The sequence below is a fragment of the Phaethon lepturus genome, unplaced genomic scaffold (assembly GCF_000687285.1).
Source record: "Phaethon lepturus isolate BGI_N335 unplaced genomic scaffold, ASM68728v1 scaffold7278, whole genome shotgun sequence".
NCBI lineage: Eukaryota > Metazoa > Chordata > Aves > Phaethontiformes > Phaethontidae > Phaethon > Phaethon lepturus.
In genome coordinates this window covers 11025-18807 of record NW_010558183.1, presented here as the reverse complement: position 1 = coordinate 18807, position 7783 = coordinate 11025, and positions in this window count along the sequence as shown.

Genomic DNA, 7783 nt, shown 5'->3' with positions numbered 1-7783 from the left:
AAAGTGTAAGGGCAACTCGTTTATTTTTCAACTGTTTTAATTAAACTCAACTCGCCACCACGTCCGTTATCAGCGGGAATGGATACCATCTATAAACAGCGTGATTTCAACTTCTGCGAGTGGATGTCAACCTTCTCCACAAAGCACGGTTGGCAAACTGCCACGTTAGGTCTTGTGTGATAGTGTAACGTGACGGAAGAAAAACCAACGTAATAGTCGGTGGTCGTACTCCATTTCCAACAAATAACCACGTGAATAACCACAAATAACAAATAACCACGTGAAACCGCGTGGTTCTTATGTCACCTGCTGTTCTGAAAAACCGGGACGTAGAAACCCGGGTCAGTCTGATTGTGACTCTAATGTTCACACGTGTGATATACACATAAGAGAGTCCTCTTAATTTAGTATATTGAGTACACCGTTTAACCAAACATTCCACCTTTTAGCTCTCTAGGTAACAGAGATGATGTAGCTTTCCACCAACGGGTAAGTATTCTTCTTTCTTGCACCAGGAAAAGCTCTGCAGGAAGGGCAGAGACACAGGTTTTCAAAGAAAACTCAACCAACCCAAGAAAAAAAAAAACAGCAAAGAATTCGTTACTGAAAATAAATGTGACAAAGTTTCAATAAATGCTAGGTATCACTCGAGTTTTGAATGACACCTCTCTACTAAAATACCCTAGTATGCTTTCCTGTAGTCGTATACATTTCTGGACTTGAACACTTGAAGCCCAGAAACACTTGAAAAAGTGTTGAAGAGAAAGTTGTTTCTTTCCTATTCAAACATGAACTTATAAATACTTTCATTGTCACTTCTTTCAGAAGACTATACTGTCTCAACAGCTCATTAATAAGAGCTACAATTTTTGATTAATCTTTTGTTAGAGACCTTTCTCAGTTTTTTAGTGTAGTAGTACCAATATTTAAAATAATTTCTCATTCAATTCTGTAATGCTCCCCACTCCACACATCTAGAGTTAATACCGCGCCGCCACCAAAGCCCTATTTTACACTGATAAAGCAGAATTTGCGATCATCTGAACACAACAATCCTGCTCCCAGGGATGCATCTTCCAAGGACTCAAGAAACTACAATTAAAGTAGCAAAGAAATGAGCTTACGTAAGTTCCCTCCCCTCCCACTGTGGAGGAGTACGTGTTTTATAATATATGTTGTTCCTCACTAGATGTCAACTGGCTGTTTTTGCACTCTGAAATGCACGAACGTTCCTAGATTGGTAGCAAAGACTTGTTTAAAGACTAAATGTTCAGATCTTGGACCGGATGCAGGTTGGTTGCTAAGGTACTGTAGCGCGTACATCAACAAACCTGGTTCAGTTTCATTCAGGCAAATCCGAAAGCCTTCACCTCGCAATGCCAGAATTTTGAAGACCAAAGTTTGGAAAAGTACTAGAAAGCACGGCATCCCCCAAACTGGATGTTTACAGGTTTTTTTTTTTTATTTTCCGCTTTCTTCAAGCAAAGGAAATGGCAGGATGGAAACCAGTGGCCCTGCCTCTACGGCTTTACCACAAAGGCCCTGGGGTTGAGTGAAGATGTTTCTAGCAAAGGGAAGGAAGAGCAAGCACCTTCCGTGTTGACGACATGTTCTACGCAGCGTCCTCTGATACAACGGTAATAACACGAGCCGGGATGCTGGGCGGTGTTGACAGTGAAGACAGCACGCTGCACACTGATAGCACCAAGATGGGACAGAGAGGAAAGGGACCAGGCTGCTTATATCACGCCAACACTTCGGGGGATATATATATTAAAACAGCTCCTGAATAGAGGCGAAGAAAACAAGATCACCCCGAGGAAAACAGTACGTGCATTCTTCTGCCTTTAAAACTATCCCTAGGAAAGCAACTCAACTAGAAGCCACCGATTTCCAAATATACAGACAGCCAAAATCTTTATGTTTTAGCCGAGGGACCGAATTAATCCAAAAGGTACGAGACGGCTCATAGAGACGAAACCTCTCAGTGGAACGGGCGCTCTCAAAAGCTGAGCTGTTTGGGGCAGGGTACTAGTCACAAAGTGGTCGATGGGTTTTTTCTTAACAAAAGGGCAGATAAATCCCCTCAACGCAAAGAGTTATAAAATATTCAGAGTGTTCCATATCAAACGGTTCAGAAAGACCCCGCCTAAAAAGCAGGCAAGCCCTCCTCACCTCGTCTTTGCAATCTTTTGACACGCAATGACAATGCAGCGCTCTCAAGCAATACGTGAAATTAGAGGGACGCTCCGCGCCGGTACCGCTTCATGAGTCGCAACTCAGAGCTGCGGCTCACCAAAAGCACAACATCAGAACTAGCTGTGCTTTTCGCCCGGCCCGTACATATGTTTTTGTCGTTAAAAATACAGGCTCGCTTGGGATTTGTGCCAAACGTGGAAGTAACTATGTCAACAGGTGTTGGTTTCTTTTAAAAGAACCTACTATAAGGCACGCAGGGAGGGGGGGCTGCTTGATGTTTTTGTAATGTTTTGGCCTTCTCCAGTATATACCTACCTCAAGGCATAACGGAACGGGGAGGTCACGACCATTTGTCTTTCCACTGCAGTTAAAACGTGGAAATGAGGAAACACAAGAGATTGAGAACGACGGCGGTTCTCGAAAACCAGCTCGGTAAACGGCTTTGCGGTCTCATGGATTCTAGTAACGTTACCTTCGATAAACACTTTTGGAGGTCCGTGCCAAAAACGAGAAAACCGATTGCTTGTCATGGCTTTCATATATCACGTAGATCTGTATTTGTTCCTCTCTTCAGCCTCCTGCTTTTTAGCAGCGAGTGGCCCCCAGACTACACGGTTTATTGGAGACCATCAACAACTGCCACTTGCAATCTAGGAAGATCAAGCGTAAGCAGAGCAGGCCAGCTTGCGGAGCGCCTCGAATCTCTTTTTAACTGGTAAGAAAGCCATTTTTAAAGACTGCGACGTTAGACCTTACTGTCGTTCCAACAGGAGATCTCAAGCAAAATCAGCTCAAGTTTTCCAACGCCGAGGAGCGGCGAACAAACCCGCAAATTTCACCGTCGTGCCTGGAGGTAACTCTGGAGTCTCACTGAAGGGACCCGTGCGCAAAGAAAAGCGGCACTGAAAATGAAAACAGGCGTCAGTTGTGGCTAAAATGAACACCCCCTCTTTTTTCTGTAAAACTACCTTGTGAGGTGAATCAAGTATATTGCCCGATTGGGGGGTTGAGTGGGGTTTTACTTAAAAAAAACCCAAAACTTTTCTTAATAGAAAAATTCCGCTTACTCTTAAAATGCTAACCAGTCATGAGTTAGCATAGTTAACTCATGACTGGTTAGCATTTTAAGAGTAAGCGGAATTTTTCTAACCAGTCTCATGACTGGTTAGCTTCATCTCCCGGGGTTAGATTCAATTAGTGGCAACTTGCTTTCTATATGAATTTAGATAGCGAAGTATGATAATGAATTACTTAGTGTTCACCAGATATATTAATTTCTTGAACCATGAGAACTTGGTGACTCTACATTACAGCTTTTCCATCTATGTATTATGTGGCCAAGATAATAGCTCCTTGACAGTTGAAAATATTGTTAAATATTCCAGTTCTTTCCTGAGAAAGCTTTGGGTAAGGAACAAGCTTTTGCTTCTTAAACCGTTTCATTTCTGCTTGGCATTCTTGTTCAGAAGAAACGTTTCCCAAACGACAGATCCTAAAGGAATCTGTAATTTTCCCTCTACCAGCCTTTCTCTTACGCTACTTAAAGAAAAAAATGAAGATTTCAAGTTAAAATCCAATTTAAGAGTTAAAAATCAACTACTTCTGCACAAGCAGCTTTCTAGAATAACAGAACAAGTTCCCCAAGTAAAAGGTCGACACACTGTTGGTTCTCCAGATTTGAAATTATGTTAAACCCAATAAATTTCTGCAAGAGTAACAACCTGCGAGGCAGTAGCAGCCTCTTTACAGCAAACAGGAAAGGAATCGTTACCTTTCCATGTAGTAATTAGGAATCTGCAAGCAATTACGTTCTTACCTAACAGTTGAGTAACGTTACATGATCTTCCTCTGCTTAATGGAGCTGCGCACACAACTTTGGTAAGAAATCAAAAATATTAGATTTAGTACAATGACTGACTTGTAACAATGGAACATTCTTCCAGATACTAGCTCTTATGTGAACCCATTTATATGAACTACCTCAATTTTTCCATTTAAATTGGGTTAAAGTTTGCTGGATATACAGCTGTGTTTGTAGGGAGAGATTCCAGTTATACAATCAATAAAAAAAAAAAGAGTGAAACGTATCCCTAAAAGCATATTCAGTTTTCCTGCAGACTTTCTAAGTGTCGGAAATATGCAGATGGGAATCAAAGGGAGCATTTATTAAAATTCAACACTGCAACTTCTCTAAATTTTTCCCCCAAAAACTCTGGGCAAATTACAAACTTAGGGACAGAAGTCGACCGTAATCGAAGGGCAAATATGACACTGGAATTAAGTCAAGCAAAATCCATTATACCCATTTCTTTTAAAATGCCCTTTTGAATGCATAAAAATTCGATTCCCATAAGCATAATGAAAGGGTGGAGTGTGTCCTTTTGATAAAAAACCCCTAAGATATCTGATGAATACAGGAAATAAGATTTCACGATAACTGCTCTTTTGCCGGTTTGCAGTTTCCATACCACGCTTTCTTATAAACTTTAGCTTTTCATTTTAGAAAGCTCCCTCTCTAGCATGTTGATGCTAATAAGCAGGAAAACAAGGGCAGATTAAAATTAGAAATGTATTATTAAAGCTTAATTGGAAATTAAATTCTGTTTAAAGGATTAACTGGAAGTTTTAGAGACTGCATTATAGGTAAATCCCGTTGTTTAAATCAGTTCAAAGTTTCCCAGTTGGACACGTCTGAAATTTCTCAGGAAGACTTTCTCCTAAAGCAACCAGAGGCAGGACCTGCCACGGAAAAGAAAATAACATTTGCCTGGAGTTTTGAGAGCAGCTGTCATTGATTTGGCATCCTCAGGAATATGTCACTGCTATTTTCCGATCTCTCCCTAGGAATGAACTCACAGCCCAACTCTCGGCAGAAAGCTCTGCCTCAATGAAAAGGCACTTCTATCACTATTTTTGGCCTCTCTGCAGAAGAGCCAAAGGGAGACAGTAGAGCCCAAGTGCCCTTTCGTTCTCAGAACCGGACTTTTCGCAGGCAGGACAGCGAGAGAGAGACCTTCCAGGTCAAGGAAGGCTGAGCGTCTCCCAAACTCCTGCTCTGGCTTCCTTCTCCAGCATGAAATTAAACACGAAGTCAAACCAACCCTCAGGACAACTCAGCTACTCAGTGGGATCCCACTGGAAGTATTTTCTTCAAAGGGAGGTTTCTTCCCATTCCCAATCCTCATGTTGATAGGAAAAGCAAATAGTGTCTCAAAAAGAAAGATAGGTTAACACCAATTTAATGATTCACAGTTACTGCATTTAGACTCAGTGGCAATATCGCCGCTAGCTAAAAATCACCTAATTACCCATCTATAACTAATTTTAAAAGTCCTTTACGTTTGTGTGCAAGTTGCCAAAAACTATCCAACAATTAACCAACTGCTCTGACCACCAAAGGAGTTTGGCTCCTCCTTCCCCCTCAAACTAACCCTTTTCCGTTAATATTCTAAAGTTTGTATTAGCCTTTGAATTTTAAAAACTCTGTACTTGCTACCCCACCAATTTCTAAAATTAATATATATCAAAATAACTGCTCATTTACTGAAGCCACCCTCCATGAAAGCGTCTAGAATTTATTTAGTTAAATGAGGAAGGATTCACAATAAAAGAGAATCTTGGTAAGCCAAGGAAAAGAAAATTTAAATGTCAGCCACAATTAATTTTAACAGGTACTCAGCTGCCAGTCCCTCTCCACACCAACAGACGCAGACGCAATCTCATTAAAGCCAAGAACCTACAATTACTATCAATAATGAGAAGACACAGAAAGTTAGTAGCAGACAAAAGTTTCACGAGCAACGGAGGCTGTAGTTTTATACCACAGCCAAGCAGATCACACCGCGGAGAACCCACTCCCCGTGCTCCGGCTGCCTTTTCTTTCCCAGGAAAGCTGTATCACCTCGCCCTCTCCTTGCACCAGAACTCTCACGACCTGAAAGAAACCGAGTTTAAAGAAGCTGAACTAACAGAAAAGCTTTGTGGGTTAGCTTGGTTTCTCTTAACTTGCTCACCCCACAACCAGATGAGGTTTTGGTAGCAGAAGGGAAACAAGAGAGAGCAGCGGGAGCCAACAAAAGGAGGCTCTCTTCCAATATCCAGCTACCAGACTAACTCAGCTTGTACGGTCCAATTTCAGGTTTAGTTTCGGGGCTGCCTACTGAAGAAAGCTGATGTCTGAGCAAACCTCATCTCCAGAAGCTGGGAGATATTAGAGAACGGGTCAAACGACAAGAGAACGGGGTCTTGAGTTACAGCAACCCATCAATTCTGTCTTCCCTCCGCCACCGAAGCTCCTCGGGACGCTACGTGAGCAATTAAGGCCTTTTTCAGAGCCAGTTGATAATTTTCAGATTACTCAACATAAAATATTGGAGGTCTGTCAAAATTACCAACTCAGTACTACTTCTCCCGGAGACAACCGGACCCGGGCTGTGAGAGTAGAAAGCAATCGAAAAACTGAAGACCTGCTATTGGGTTCCACCTCCTCCCCGGAGTATGACGTGTATCAAATCGGACATTCAAAGCACCAACTTCTTCTAGTTTACTGCTTGCACCTTAGTTGTCCTCCGAGAAAATGAGAATAATCACAACCAGAAGACACAGATGAAGTTGTTTTTAACTACTCGGACTCCTTAACGGTGTAAGGGCACGGAGCTCTTCCCCGGGGGTTACTTATCCTACCAGCAAACCGAAGTTTGACCGGTGCTCTCTAAGGCCCAGAGCTATATCCTGAACAATGGGGATAAATCCAGTCTCACTCATGGAGGGGGGAATATATGATAAATTAAAGGCAATCATATTGCTCAGGCAGAAGATGAATAAAGACTGGAAAGTCCTTTAGAACGTTTGACTTTTTCATCTATATAATGCTTTTGTAGTTTGAGTAGAACCGATAAGTTAATACTGACCGTTTTTATAGCGCTATCATTGCAAATAATTAAAAAGACTTCCATTATTTAGATGTCACAGCTTAAAACCCACCTACGCACGTTCGCTAATAACTGAATAGGTGGCGAAGGAAGAGATGGATGTCTTGCAATTTTAGCCCTTTAACTTTCCAAGTAATTAAAAATTAGATGATGAAATCTAATAACATCAGTACCTTCCCTTTCATCTGAGCACGCACCCGCAGAAGCGTGTATATGGTAGAAGCCCCAAGTACGTCCTGACTAAAATAAACGTTATGATGTAAACGCACTTCTTTTAAATCGTCTTTCAGAGCACCTAATGCTACTCTGCCTACTAGAAGAGAAAGAGGTGCAGCACCAGGAAACTACAGCTCAAGTTCTGTTATCAAAGACACCGATTCTCTTAGAAAATGGCTTGACCACAGAGCTAGATAAAAAATATCTAGAATTACACAGAAGGATGCAGTCTGCTATCAGCCCCTCAAAGCTAACGCATGCTGTAACGTAAAAAGGGAACTCTGAAACCTGCGTTCCTTTAAAAATCAGAACACATTTAAATGTGCCTGCTGCAAAGCAAGTGACACTGTTCTATTTCTGCATAATCAACCATTGATGGCGACGACGAAAAGCCAACACGGCACGCTGAGTAACGCTAGACGAGAAAAAGCGGAGCT